Source organism: Lolium perenne, chromosome 1, assembly GCF_019359855.2.
Source record: "Lolium perenne isolate Kyuss_39 chromosome 1, Kyuss_2.0, whole genome shotgun sequence".
Classification (NCBI taxonomy): Eukaryota; Viridiplantae; Streptophyta; class Magnoliopsida; order Poales; family Poaceae; genus Lolium; species Lolium perenne.
Genome location: NC_067244.2, coordinates 252,791,690 through 252,807,315, shown reverse-complemented (window position 1 = coordinate 252,807,315; position 15,626 = coordinate 252,791,690).

Genomic DNA, 15,626 nt, shown 5'->3' with positions numbered 1-15,626 from the left:
CATGTTTAAAACATGAAAATAAAAGGTAAGCATGGATCCTTCTTAGTCACTCTAAAATGAAGCTTTTGGGAGGTTTTTGAAATTTCCATGTTTGAAACCCAAAACCACTTCTCTTCATGCTTGGCTTCGTAAGATAGAGTTTAGGGTTTGGGGTAGATACGTACATGATTTTTCTAAGTATTTTTACGCCCATTTGAATCTTCGTCAAATCCTAAGTTTGACCAAGATTTGAACAAGTTTAAAACATGAAAATGAAAAGGGTAAGCCTGGATCCTTGTTTAGGGTTAGGGGGTAGATACATGATTTTTGTGGTTTGAATATGCCAGACCTTGTTTATCACCTTGAATGCTTACTATATGACATAGGAAGACGGCGTGCTTTTGTTTTTTTTTTTTTTTTTTTTTTGAATTTTTATGCCCATTTGAATCTTGGTCAAGTCATAGGTTTGACCAAGATTTAAACATGTTTAAAACATGAAAATGAAAAAGTAACCCTGGATCCTTCTTAGTCACTCCAAAATGTACCAATTGATAAATGAGTTAACTTGGCTTCCTGGAAAAAATAATCTCATGTAAATGATTTAACTTGGCTTTCGTACCCTTGAATCCATAGGAAACTTTGTATAAATGTAGTAGTATAATAATCAACCGAGTTTTTACATCAACAGGTCTGTCACTTACGTGTGGTGCCCATGCGTGAGGTCCCACACTTCAGTGAGCACAAGTCACGTGCAATAGGTACGCAAACTCCCAGCCATTTTCTTTGTCAAGAGAAGACGCATCAGGATGCGTATCGGAAGTATGTGGGTCCTTCTGGATCCTTCGGTTGTCCCTCTCACAAAAAAAAACAAATCTCTCTCATTCTCGGCCTCGCTCGACTCGCTCGCTCGCTCGCTCGCTCCTGCTCACTGACAAACCCTGCACAAAAGTCAACATCATCACACGAAAAAGGGGAGACACCATAATTCTCTCCCTTCTTCTCTCCTTCCGAGTGATCCCTCTTCCTCCGAGTTTCACTCGACGGGCAAACACACATGTGCTGCATAGTAATAATAAAAAAGTAGAAAAATCGACCAACGAATATATGATTAAATATGTTAAACAAGGGTTTTGCCCACTACTACAGATCAAGTTCAAAAATATCCAACTACTACTTCGATTTTGGGCTACTAATATAAAACTAAAATAAGTTGAACTAGTATTCCTCTAAAAAATCATTTTGGTATGCATTGTTTGATACTTTTCATAGCTATAGTGCATCACAAATTTATGATTTCATGCTTTGCTTTGCCAATTTCGATTTTTTCTAACCACCTTCTCTTTGATTTCAAATTTAGGTCAAACTATCGATGCCTACTATGTGTTCTACTTGAATTGGATGCAGCGTGCGCACATGTTTTGCCATTGTTTTGGGCTTCCACACATCTTTGGGGCATCCAAGTATTTAAGTTACCTTGTTTTTTTGAATTGTAATTCATACCCTTCCTCCCAATTTTTATGCCCATTTGAATCTTGGTCAAATCCTAAGTTTGACCAAGATTTGAACAAGTTTAAAACATGAAAATGAAAAGGTAAGCCTGAATCCTTCTTAGTCACTCTAAAATGAGAAGCTTTTGGGAGTTTTTTGAAATTTCCATGTTTGAAACCCAAAACCACTTCTCTTCATGCTTGACTTCAGAAGACAGGGTTAATTTAGGGTTAGGGTGTAGATACATGATTTGTCTAGTTTGTTGTTTAGACCTTGTTTATCAACTTAAATGCTTACTATATGACATAATAATACTATGTGCTTTGGTTTTTTTTTTCTGAATTTTTATGCCCATTTGATCTTGGTCAAATCCTAGGCTTAACCAATATTTAAACAAGTTTAAAACATGAAAATGAAAAGGTAAGCATGTATCCTTCTTAATTAGTCACTCCAAAATGAAGCTTTTGGGAAGGTTTTTGAAATTTCCATGTTTGAAATCCAAAACGACTTCTCTTCGTGCTTGACTTCATAAGACAAAGTTTGGGGCTAGGGGTAGAAACATGATTTTTCTGGTTTGAATATGTCTAGACCTTGTTTATGAACTTGAGTGCTTACGTACTATATGACATAAGAAGGCTATATGCTTTGGTTTTTCATTTTTTTTGAAATTGTATGCCCATTTTTGAATCTTGATCAAATCCTAGGTACGGTTTGACCAAGATTTGAACAATTTTAAAACATGAAAATAAAAGGTAAGCCCGACCTGGATCCTTTAGTCACTCTAAAATGAAGCTTTTGGGGGGTTCTTGAAATTTCCAAGTTTGAAACCCAAAACCACTTCTCTTCATGCTTGACTACTTAAGACAGAGTTTAGGGTTAGGGGTAGATACATGATTTTTCTTGTTTGAATATATCTAGACCTTGTTTATATCAACTTTAATGCTAACTATATGACATAAGAAAACTATGTGCTTTGGTTTTTAATTTTTCTGATTTTTTATTTTGATGCACATTTGAATCTTTGTCAAATCCTAGGTTTGACCAAGATTTAAACAAGCATAAAACATGAAAATGAAAAGGGGAAGCCTGTATCCTTCTTAGTCACTCTAAAATGAAGTTTTTGGGATGTTCTTGAAATTTTCATGTTTGAAACCCAAAACCACTTCTCTTCATGCTTGACTTCATAAGATATAGTTTAGGGGCTAGGGGATAGATACATGATTTGCCTAGGTTTGAATATGCATGTCCAAACCTTGTTTAATTATCAACTTGAATGCTTAGTATATGACATAAGAAGACTATATGCTTTTGTTTTTCATTTTTCTGATTTTTTTTAAATTTTATGCCCATTTGAATCTTTTGGTCAAATCCTTGGTTTAATTTGACACGGATTTAAACAAGTTTAAAATATGAAAATGAAAAGGTGGTAAGCAGGCATGGATCCTTCTTATATATATTAGTCACTCTAAAATGAAGCTTTTGGGAGCTTTTTGAAATTTCCATGTTTGAAAACCAAAACCACTTCTCTTCATGTTGTTGACTTCATAAGATAGAGTTTAGGGGTTAGGGGTATAGATACATGATTTGTCTTGTTTGAATATGTGTCTAGACCTTGTTTATCAACTTTAATGCTTACTATATGACATAAGAACACTATGTGCTTTAATTTGGTTTTCAATTTTTTTTGAATTTTGATGCACATTTTGAATCTTGGTCAAATCCTAGGTTTGACCGAGATTTGAACAAGTTTAAAACAAGAAAATAAAAGGTAAGCCCGCCAGACTGGATCCTTCTTAGTCACTCTATAATGAAGCTTTTAGGGGGGTTGTTGAAAATGTAAGCATGTATCCTTCTTAGTACGTCACACCACAATGAAGCTTTTGGGAGGGTTTTTGAAATGTCCATGTTTGAAACCCAAAACGACTTCTCTTCGTGCTTGACTTCATAATTAAGACAAAGTTTAGGGTTAGGGGTAGATACATGATTTTTCTGGTTTGAATATGTCTAGACTTTGTTTATCAACTTGAGTGCTTACTATATGGCATATATAAGAAGCTAGGCTATGTGCTTTGGTTTTCATTATTTTTTTTGAATTTTTATGCCCATTTGAATCTTGGTCAAATCCTAGGTACGTACGGTTTGACCAAGATTTGAACATGTTTAAAACATGAAAATAAAAGGTAAGCATGGATCCTTCTTAGTCACTCTAAAATGAAGCTTTTGGGAGGTTTTTGAAATTTCCATATTTGAAACCCAAAACCACTTCTCTTCATGCTTGGCTTCGTAAGATAGAGTTTAGGGTTTGGGGTAGATACGTACATGATTTTTCTAAGTATTTTTACGCCCATTTGAATCTTCGTCAAATCCTAAGTTTGACCAAGATTTGAACAAGTTTAAAACATGAAAATGAAAAGGGTAAGCCTGGATCCTTGTTTAGGGTTAGGGGGTAGATACATGATTTTTGTGGTTTGAATATGCCAGACCTTGTTTATCACCTTGAATGCTTACTATATGACATAGGAAGACGGCGTGCTTTTTTTTTTTTTTTTTTTTTGAATTTCTATGCCCATTTGAATCTTGGTCAAGTCATAGGTTTGACCAAGATTTAAACATGTTTAAAACATGAAAATGAAAAAGTAACCCTGGATCCTTCTTAGTCACTCCAAAATGTACCAATTGATAAATGAGTTAACTTGGCTTCATGGAAAAAATAATGTCATGTAAATGATTTAACTTGGCTTTCGTACCCTTGAATCCATAGGAAACTTTGTATAAATGTAGTAGTATAATAATCAACCGAGTTTTTATATCAACAGGTCTGTCACTTACGTGTGGTGCCCATGCGTGAGGTCCCACACTTCAGTGAGCACAAGTCATGTGCAATAGGTACGCAAACTCCCAGCCATTTTCTTTGTCAAGAGAAGACGCATCAGGATGCGTATCGAAAGTATGTGGGTCCTTCTGGATCCTTCGGTTGTCCCTCTCACAAAAAAAAACAAATCTCTCTCATTCTCGGCCTCGCTAGACTCGCTCGCTCGCTCGCTCGCTCGCTCCTGCTCACTGACAAACCCTGCACAAAAGTCAACATCATCACACGAAAAAGGGGAGACACCATAATTCTCTCCCTTCTTCTCTCCTTCCGAGTGATCCCTCTTCCTTCGAGTTTCACTCGACGGGCAAACACACATGTGCTGCATAGTAATAATAAAAAAGTAGAAAAATCGACCTACGAATCTATGATTAAATATGTTAAACTAGGGTTTTGCCCACTACTACAGATCAAGTTCAAAAATATCCAACTACTACTTCGATTTTGGGCTACTAATATAAAACTAAAATAAGTTGAACTAGTATTCCTCTAAAAAATCATTTTGGTATGCATTGTTTGATACTTTTCATAGCTATAGTGCATCACAAATTTATGATTTCATGCTTTGCTTTGCCAATTTCGATTTTTTCTAACCACCTTCTCTTTGATTTCAAATTTAGGTCAATTTATCGATGCCTACTATGTGTTCTACTTGAATTGGATGCAGCGTGCGCACATGTTTTGCCATTGTTTTGGGCTTCCACACATCTTTGGGGCATCCAAGTATTTAAGTTACCTTGTTTTTTTGAATTGTAATTCATACCCTTCCTCCCAATTTTTATGCCCATTTGAATCTTGGTCAAATCCTAAGTTTGACCAAGATTTGAACAAGTTTAAAACATGAAAATGAAAAGGTAAGCCTGAATCCTTCTTAGTCACTCTAAAATGAGAAGCTTTTGGGAGTTTTTTGAAATTTCCATGTTTGAAACCCAAAACCACTTCTCTTCATGCTTGACTTCATAAGACAGGGTTAATTTAGGGTTAGGGGGTAGATACATGATTTGTCTAGTTTGTTGTTTAGACCTTGTTTATCAACTTAAATGCTTACTATATGACATAATAATACTATGTGCTTTGGTTTTCTTTTTTTTTGATTTTTTCTGAATTTTTATGCCCATTTGATCTTGGTCAAATCCTAGGCTTAACCAATATTTAAACAAGTTTAAAACATGAAAATGAAAAGGTAAGCATGTATCCTTCTTAATTAGTCACTCCAAAATGAAGCTTTTGGGAAGGTTTTTGAAATTTCCATGTTTGAAATCCAAAACGACTTCTCTTCGTGCTTGACTTCATAAGACAAAGTTTGGGGCTAGGGGTAGAAACATGATTTTTCTGGTTTGAATATGTCTAGACCTTGTTTATGAACTTGAGTGCTTACGTACTATATGACATAAGAAGGCTATATGCTTTGGTTTTTCATTTTTTTTGAAATTGTATGCCCATTTTTGAATCTTGATCAAATCCTAGGTACGGTTTGACCAAGATTTGAACAATTTTAAAACATGAAAATAAAAGGTAAGCCCGACCTGGATCCTTTAGTCACTCTAGAATGAAGCTTTTGGGGGGTTCTTGAAATTTCCAAGTTTGAAACCCAAAACCACTTCTCTTCATGCTTGACTACATAAGACAGAGTTTAGGGTTAGGGGTAGATACATGATTTTTCTTGTTTGAATATATCTAGACCTTGTTTATATCAACTTTAATGCTAACTATATGACATAAGAAAACTATGTGCTTTGGTTTTTAATTTTTCTGATTTTTTATTTTGATGCACATTTGAATCTTTGTCAAATCCTAGGTTTGACCAAGATTTAAACAAGTATAAAACATGAAAATGAAAAGGGGAAGCCTGTATCCTTCTTAGTCACTCTAAAATGAAGTTTTTGGGATGTTCTTGAAATTTTCATGTTTGAAACCCAAAACCACTTCTCTTCATGCTTGACTTCATAAGATATAGTTTAGGGGCTAGGGGATAGATACATGATTTGCCTAGGTTTGAATATGCATGTCCAAACCTTGTTTAATTATCAACTTGAATGCTTAGTATATGACATAAGAAGACTATATGCTTTTGTTTTTCATTTTTCTGATTTTTTTAAATTTTATGCCCATTTGAATCTTTTGGTCAAATCCTTGGTTTAATTTGACACGGATTTAAACAAGTTTAAAATATGAAAATGAAAAGGTGGTAAGCAGGCATGGATCCTTCTTATATATATTAGTCACTCTAAAATGAAGCTTTTGGGAGGTTTTTGAAATTTCCATGTTTGAAACCCAAAACCACTTCTCTTCATGTTGTTGACTTCATAAGATAGAGTTTAGGGGTTAGGGGTATAGATACATGATTTGTCTTGTTTGAATATGTGTCTAGACCTTGTTTATCAACTTTAATGCTTACTATATGACATAAGAACACTATGTGCTTTAATTTGGTTTTTAATTTTTTTTGAATTTTGATGCACATTTTGAATCTTGGTCAAATCCTAGGTTTGACCGAGATTTGAACAAGTTTAAAACAAGAAAATAAAAGGTAAGCCCGCCAGACTGGATCCTTCTTAGTCACTCTATAATGAAGCTTTTAGGGGGGTTGTTGAAAATGTAAGCATGTATCCTTCTTAGTACGTCACACCACAATGAAGCTTTTGGGAGGGTTTTTGAAATGTCCATGTTTGAAACCCAAAACGACTTCTCTTCGTGCTTGACTTCATAATTAAGACAAAGTTTAGGGTTAGGGGTAGATACATGATTTTCCTGGTTTGAATATGTCTAGACTTTGTTTATCAACTTGAGTGCTTACTATATGGCATATATAAGAAGCTAGGCTATGTGCTTTGGTTTTTCATTTTTTTTTGAATTTTTATGCCCATTTGAATCTTGGTCAAATCCTAGGTACGTACGGTTTGACCAAGATTTGAACATGTTTAAAACATGAAAATAAAAGGTAAGCATGGATCCTTCTTAGTCACTCGAAAATGAAGCTTTTGGGAGGTTTTTGAAATTTCCATGTTTGAAACCCAAAACCACTTCTCTTCATGCTTGGCTTCGTAAGATAGAGTTTAGGGTTTGGGGTAGATACGTACATGATTTTTCTAAGTATTTTTACGCCCATTTGAATCGTCGTCAAATCCTAAGTTTGACCAAGATTTGAACAAGTTTAAAACATAAAAATGAAAAGGGTAAGCCTGGATCCTTGTTTAGGGTTAGGGGGTAGATACATGATTTTTGTGGTTTGAATATGCCAGACCTTGTTTATCACCTTGAATGCTTACTATATGACATAGGAAGACGGCGTGCTTTTGTTTTTTTTTTTTTTTTTTGATTTTTTTTGAATTTTTATGCCCATTTGAATCTTGTTCAAGTCATAGGTTTGACCAAGATTTAAACATGTTTAAAACATGAAAATGAAAAAGTAAGCCTGGATCCTTCTTAGTCACTCCAAAATGTACCAATTGATAAATGAGTTAACTTGGCTTCATGGAAAAAATAATGTCATGTAAATGATTTAACTTGGCTTTCGTACCCTTGAATCCATAGGAAACTTTGTATAAATGTAGGAGTATAATAATCAACCGAGTTTTTACATCAACAGGTCTGTCACTTACGTGTGGTGCCCATGCGTGAGGTCCCACACTTCAGTGAGCACAAGTCACGTGCAATAGGTACGCAAACTCCCAGCCATTTTCTTTGTCAAGAGAAGACGCATCAGGATGCGTATCGGAAGTATGTGGGTCCTTCTGGATCCTTCGGTTGTCCCTCTCACACAAAAAAAACAAATCTCTCTCATTCTCGGCCTCGCTCGACTCGCTCGCTCGCTCGCTCGCTCCTGCTCACTGACAAACCCTGCACAAAAGTCAACATCATCACACGAAAAAGGGGAGACACCATCATTCTCTCCCTTCTTCTCTCCTTCCGAGTGATCCCTCTTCCTCCGAGTTTCACTCGACGGGCAAACACACATGTGCTGCATAGTAATAATAAAAAAGTAGAAAAATCGACCTACGAATCTATGATTAAATATGTTAAACTAGGGTTTTGCCCACTACTATAGATCAAGTTCAAAAATATCCAACTACTACTTCGATTTTGGGCTACTAATATAAAACTAAAATAAGTTGAACTAGTATTCCTCTAAAAAATCATTTTGGTATGCATTGTTTGATACTTTTCATAGCTATAGTGCATCACAAATTTATGATTTCATGCTTTGCTTTGCCAATTTCGATTTTTTCTAACCACCTTCTCTTTGATTTCAAATTTAGGTCAAACTATCGATGCCTACTATGTGTTCTACTTGAATTGGATGCAGCGTGCGCACATGTTTTGCCATTGTTTTGGGCTTCCACACATCTTTGGGGCATCCAAGTATTTAAGTTACCTTGTTTTTTGAATTGTAATTCATACCCTTCCTCCCAATTTTTATGCCCATTTGAATCTTGGTCAAATCCTAAGTTTGACCAAGATTTGAACAAGTTTAAAACATGAAAATGAAAAGGTAAGCCTGAATCCTTCTTAGTCACTCTAAAATGAGAAGCTTTTGGGAGTTTTTTGAAATTTCCATGTTTGAAACCCAAAACCACTTCTCTTCATGCTTGACTTCATAAGATAGGGTTAATTTAGGGTTAGGGGGTAGATACATGATTTGTCTAGTTTGTTGTTTAGACCTTGTTTATCAACTTGAATGCTTACTATATGACATAATAATACTATGTGCTTTGGTTTTCATTTTTTTGATTTTTTCTGAATTTTTATGCCCATTTGATCTTGGTCAAATCCTAGGCTTAACCAATATTTAAACAAGTTTAAAACATGAAAATGAAAAGGTAAGCATGTATCCTTCTTAATTAGTCACTCCAAAATGAAGCTTTTGGGAAGGTTTTTGAAATTTCCATGTTTGAAATCCAAAACGACTTCTCTTCGTGCTTGACTTCATAAGACAAAGTTTAGGGCTAGGGGTAGAAACATGATTTTTCTGGTTTGAATATGTCTAGACCTTGTTTATGAACTTGAGTGCTTACGTACTATATGACATAAGAAGGCTATATGCTTTGGTTTTTCATTTTTTTTTGAAATTGTATGCCCATTTTTGAATCTTGATCAAATCCTAGGTACGGTTTGACCAAGATTTGAACAATTTTAAAACATGAAAATAAAAGGTAAGCCCGACCTGGATCCTTTAGTCACTCTAAAATGAAGCTTTTGGGGGGTTCTTGAAATTTCCAAGTTTGAAACCCAAAACCACTTCTCTTCATGCTTGTCTACATAAGACAGAGTTTAGGGTTAGGGGTAGATACATGATTTTTCTTGTTTGAATATATCTAGATCTTGTATCAACTTTAATGCTAACTATATGACATAAGAAAACTATGTGCTTTGGTTTTTAATTTTTCTGATTTTTTATTTTGATGCACATTTGAATCTTTGTCAAATCCTAGGTTTGACCAAGATTTAAACAAGTATAAAACATGAAAATGAAAAGGGGAAGCCTGTATCCTTCTTAGTCACTCTAAAATGAAGTTTTTGGGATGTTCTTGAAATTTTCATGTTTGAAACCCAAAACCACTTCTATTCATGCTTGACTTCATAAGATATAGTTTAGGGGCTAGGGGATAGATACATGATTTGCCTAGGTTTGAATATGCATGTCCAAACCTTGTTTATCAACTTGAATGCTTAGTATATGACATAAGAAGACTATATGCTTTTGTTTTTCATTTTTTTGGTTTTTTTTAAATTTTATGCCCATTTGAATCTTTTGGTCAAATCCTTGGTTTAATTTGACACGGATTTAAACAAGTTTAAAATATGAAAATGAAAAGGTGGTAAGCAGGCATGGATCCTTCTTATATATATTAGTAACTCTAAAATGAAGCTTTTGGGAGGTTTTTGAAATTTCCATGTTTGAAACCCAAAACCACTTCTCTTCATGTTGTTGACTTCATAAGATAGAGTTTAGGGCGGGGTTAGGGGTATAGATACATGATTTGTCTTGTTTGAATATGTGTCTAGACCTTGTTTATCAACTTTAATGCTTACTATATGACATAAGAACACTATGTGCTTTAATTTGGTTTTTAATTTTTTTTGAATTTTGATGCACATTTTGAATCTTGGTCAAATCCTAGGTTTGAACGAGATTTGAACAAGTTTAAAACAAGAAAATAAAAGGTAAGCCCGCCAGACTGGATCCTTCTTAGTCACTCTATAATGAAGCTTTTAGGGGGTTGTTGAAAATGTAAGCATGTATCCTTCTTAGTACGTCACACCACAATGAAGCTTTTGGGAGGGTTTTTGAAATGTCCATGTTTGAAACCCAAAACGACTTCTCTTCGTGCTTGACTTCATAATTAAGACAAAGTTTAGGGTTAGGGGTAGAGATACATGATTTTTCTGGTTTGAATATGTCTAGACTTTGTTTATCAACTTGAGTGCTTACTATATCAAGTTGTGTCTGAGTCGAGTCAATGTTGAGTCGTTGAGTCACCTAGTATTATTATTATGGTGGTGTACTTGTGTTCATGTACTTGTTTCAGACAGGTATTGTTGTTTTGGTGAAGGAGACATGCATCATCCATTTTTGGTGGGGTTAATTGGTTCTAGGGTTAATTGGTTCTATGCCACTCCTCAATTCACAAGTTGTGTTTATGCCATTCCAAAAACTGAAGTTGTGTTTATGCCACTCTCAATTCTCAATACCCCCTTCTATGCCATTTTCAACAATACAACATGAAAACGGTTCAATAAATAGTCGTATTTCAGTTTATACTTTCGTATTGACCAAAATAAACCTGTGTTCAGATTTGGAGCGACTTTTGGGTGTTTCTGCACACAAGAAATCCAAAATTTTCAAATTCTGGCGAAAATTAGAACTTCTCAGAAAAATCTAATTTTTTTATAGGAAATCAAAAACACTGAAACGAGTATACTATTTTAATTTGAGCCATTTATGTGCAGATTTGCATAAAAAGGCTAACATTTTCTGTTCTGTCTAGAAATTGGTAAAATTTTGTCCAAAAAATCAAACTTCTTCGAAAAATCTGATAATTTTACAGAATGTCAAGAACACTAATATGAGTCATCCAAGTATTTAAGTTACCTTGTTTTTTTTGAATTGTAATTCATACCCTTCCTCCCAATTTTTATGCCCATTTGAATCTTGGTCAAATCCTAAGTTTGACCAAGATTTGAACAAGTTTAAAACATGAAAATGAAAAGGTGCGCATGAATCCTTCTTAGTCACTCTAAAATGAGAAGCTTTTGGGAGTTTTTTGAAATTTCCATGTTTGAAACCCAAAACCACTTCTCTTCATGCTTGACTTCATAAGACAGAGTTTAGGGTTGGGGGTAGATACATGATTTGTCTGGTTTGTTGTTTAGACCTTGTTTATCAACTTGAATGCTTACTATATGACATAATAATACTATGTGCTTTGATTTTCATTTTTTGATTTTTTTCTGAATTTTTATGCCCATTTGATCTTGGTCAAATCATAGGTTTAACCAATATTTAAACAAGTTTATAACATGAAAATGAAAAGGTAAGCATGCATCCTTCTTAGTCACTCCAAAATGAAAGCTTACATATACTCTTGGAATACTGTTTTGGGTGATTTGTCATTCAAAAATTTGGTATCATTCGGATCGGAGGAAGTATAGTTGGAGATGAATGGCCCACCAAGACTCTCCCTCGAAGTTTGCTCTTTGACCAGATAAGTATTACTACTCGCGATGTGCCGAGGAGACGGGGAGGCCAAATTTAAGGACTAACCTTTGCTCTTGCCGTCTTCCTCAGTTCACCACTTTGTTTACCTCTTGGAATACTACTTCGCCACCATGACCGGGAGCAAGTCTCGCCACAGAAGGGCTCGTGCGGCTGCGGCGAAGCTGAGGGAATCCCAGCAATGCCGTCCCTGTGCTGCTGTCGAGGTGCCTTCGCGCAAGAGTCTTCAAGGGCGTCGCAGCCCCGCGATCGCCACCTTCAAAGCGATCCTCCGTTCTTGCGCATCTTTCTATGTCTTTCACAACTTATCATCCCCTCCTTTTCTTACCTTCTCTCAATCGTATATTCAGGTCGGGCGGCCTTAGTTTTCCCGCAGCCCTCCCGCTGCGGAAACATCTTCCACGGAGCCAAGTTCTCAAAGCAGCGAGGTATAGACATTCGTGCAAATTGGGATTCCCATTTTCTCTTTCTTGGTACTTCTCTGGGTACACTTCTGATTTTGTGCTCCATCCCCATCTGATAGAAGCCCCGCTACGAGATCGGGCCCATTTTAGAAATGGTTATGGGCGATTTCTGCGTCGAGACGGCGGACAGAAGCGCCCTCGCCGATGAGTGCATGAGACTTTATTCTGAGCTCGCCACTGAGAAGATCCGGATTCGCATTCTCGACGATATCGCCATGAAATCGTTCACTGCGAGTAATGAGATCCAGCGGCGGAGCCTCGGCCAGGCGGAGACCATGGACAAACTCGCCGGACTGATCCTGAACCTCACGGTTAGGACGGACAAACTAGAGGCTGAGCTGTCACAGGTTAAGGCTCTCAACTCCGAGCTGAAGCGTCAAGCAGGCTCAAGGTAGATCTTGACCAGGTCACTGTGTACCACTAGCTGCAATCCTTGATGACTGCTGTGTCACCTGGCTTCCGAGTTTCTGAAGGTTAATTTTCAAAATTTTGTTCGTAAAATTGGCCTGTGGAAATGTAAACAAACTAGTACTCTTACTTTATTATATTAGTACTTGTGTCAATGTAGTAGTTGTGTCTGAGTCGAGTCAATGTTTAGTCGTTGAGTCACCTAGTATTATTATTATGGTGGTGTACTTGTGTTCATGTACTTGTTTCAGACAGGTATTGCTGTTTTGGTGAAGGAGACATGCATCACCCATTTTTGGTGGGGTTAATTGGTTCTAGGATTAATTGGTTCTATGCCACTCCTCAGTTCACAAGTTGTGTTTATGCCATTCCAAAAACTGAAGTTGTGTTTATGCCACTCTCCATTCTCAATACCCCCTTCTATGCCATTTTCAACAATACAACATGAAAACGGTTCAATAAATAGTCGTATTTCAGTTTATACTTTCGTATTGACCAAAATAATCCTGTGTTCAGATTTGGAGCGACTTTTGGGTGTTTCTGCACACAAGAAATCAAAAATTTTCAAATTCTGGCAAAAATTAGAACTTCTCAGGAAAATCTATTTTTTATAGGAAATCAAAAACACTGAAACGAGTATACTGTTTTAATTTGAGCCACTTATGTGCAGATTTGCATAAAAAGAGTGACATTTTTTGTTCTGTCTAGAAATTGGTAAAATTTTGTCCAAAAAAACAAACTTCGAAAAATCTGATAATTTTACAGAATGTCAAGAACACTAATATGAGTCTACTATTCTAATATGAGCCATTTCTGGGCACATATGATCCATTAAACATAGGTGCAAAGTACGGTCCAGATTATCTGAGAGTATGTACAAACTGTAGTACAGAGAAGTCGTTTTGGGTTTCAAACATGGAAATTTCAAGAACATCCCAAAAAGCTTCATTTTAGAGTGAGTAAGAAGGATCCAGGCTTACCTTTTCATTTTCATGTTTTAAACTTGTTTAAATCTTGGTCAAACCTAGGATTTGACCAAGATTCAAATGGGCAGAAAATTAAAAAATCATAAAAATGAAAAACCAAAGTACATAGTCTTCTTATGTCATATAGTAAGCATTCAAGTTGATAAACAAGGTCTAGACATATTCAAACCATACAAATCATGTATCTACCCCCTAACCTAAACTCTGTCTTATGAAGTCAAGCATGAAGAGAAGTGGTTTTGGGTTTCAAACATGGAAATTTCAAAAACCTCTTAAAAATTCATTTTAGAGTGACTAAGAAGGATATGATGCAGGCTTCCCTTTTCCTTTTCTTGTCTTAAACTTGTTTAAATCTTGGTCAAACCTAAGATTTGACCAAAAGATTCAAACGGGCATAAAATTCAAAAAAAATCAGAAAAATGAAAAACAAAAGCATATAGTCTTCTTATGTCATATAGTAAGCATTCAAGTTGATAAACAAGGTCTAGACATATTCAAACCAGAAAAATCATGTATATATCTACCCCTAACCCTAAACTCTGTCTTATGAAGAGAAGTGGTTTTGGGTTTCAAACATGGAAATTTCAAGAACCTCCCAAAAGCTTCATTTTAGAGTGTGACTAAGAAGGATCCAGGCTTACCTTTTCACTTTCATGTTCTAAACATGTTTAAATCCTAGTCAAACCTAGGATTTCACAAAGATTCAAATATATGGGTATAAAATACAAAAAAATAGAAAAATGAAAAACGAAAGCACATAGTCTTCTTGTGTCATATAGTAAGCATTAAAGTTGATAAACAAGGTCTAGACATATTCAAACTAGACAAATCATGTATCTCCCTTAACCCCTAAACTCATATTATGAAGTCAAGCATGAAGAGAAGTGGTTTTGGGTTTCCAACATGGAAATTTCAAAAACCTCTTAAAAATTCATTTTAGAGTGACTAAGAAGGATGCAAGCTTCCCTTTTCATTTTCATGTCTTAAACTTGTTTAAATCTTGGTCAAACCTAAGATTTGACCAGAAGATTCAAACGGGCATAAATTTCAAAAAAAAAATCAGAAAAATGAAAAACAAAAGCATATAGTCTTCTTGTGTCATATAGTAAGCATTCAAGTTGATAAACAAGGTCTAGACATATTCAAACCAGAAAATCATGTATATATCTACCCATAACCCTAAACTCTGTCTTATGAAGTCAATCATGATGAGAAGTGGTTTTGGGTTTCAAACATGGATATTTCAAGAACCTCCCAAAAGCTTCATTTTAGAGTGTGACTAAGAAGGATCCAGGCTTACCTTTTTCATTTTCATGTACTAAACTTGTTTAAATCCTGGTCAAACCCAGGATTTCACAAAGATTCAAATATATGTGTATAAAATATAAAAAATAGAAAAATGAAAACCAAAGCACATAGTCTACTTATGTCACATAGTAAGCATTCAAGTTGATAAACAAGGTCTAGACATATTCAAACCAGAAAAATCATGTATATATCTACCCCTAACCCTAAACTCTGTCTTATGAAGTTAATCATGAAGAGAAGTGGTTTTGGGTTTCAAACATTGGAATTCCAAGAACCTCCCAAAAGCTTCATTTTAGAGTGTGACTAAGAAGGATGATTCAGGCTTACCTTTTCATTTTCATGTTCTAAACTTGTTTAAATCCTGGTCAAAACTAGGATTTCACAAAGATTCAAATATATGGGTATAA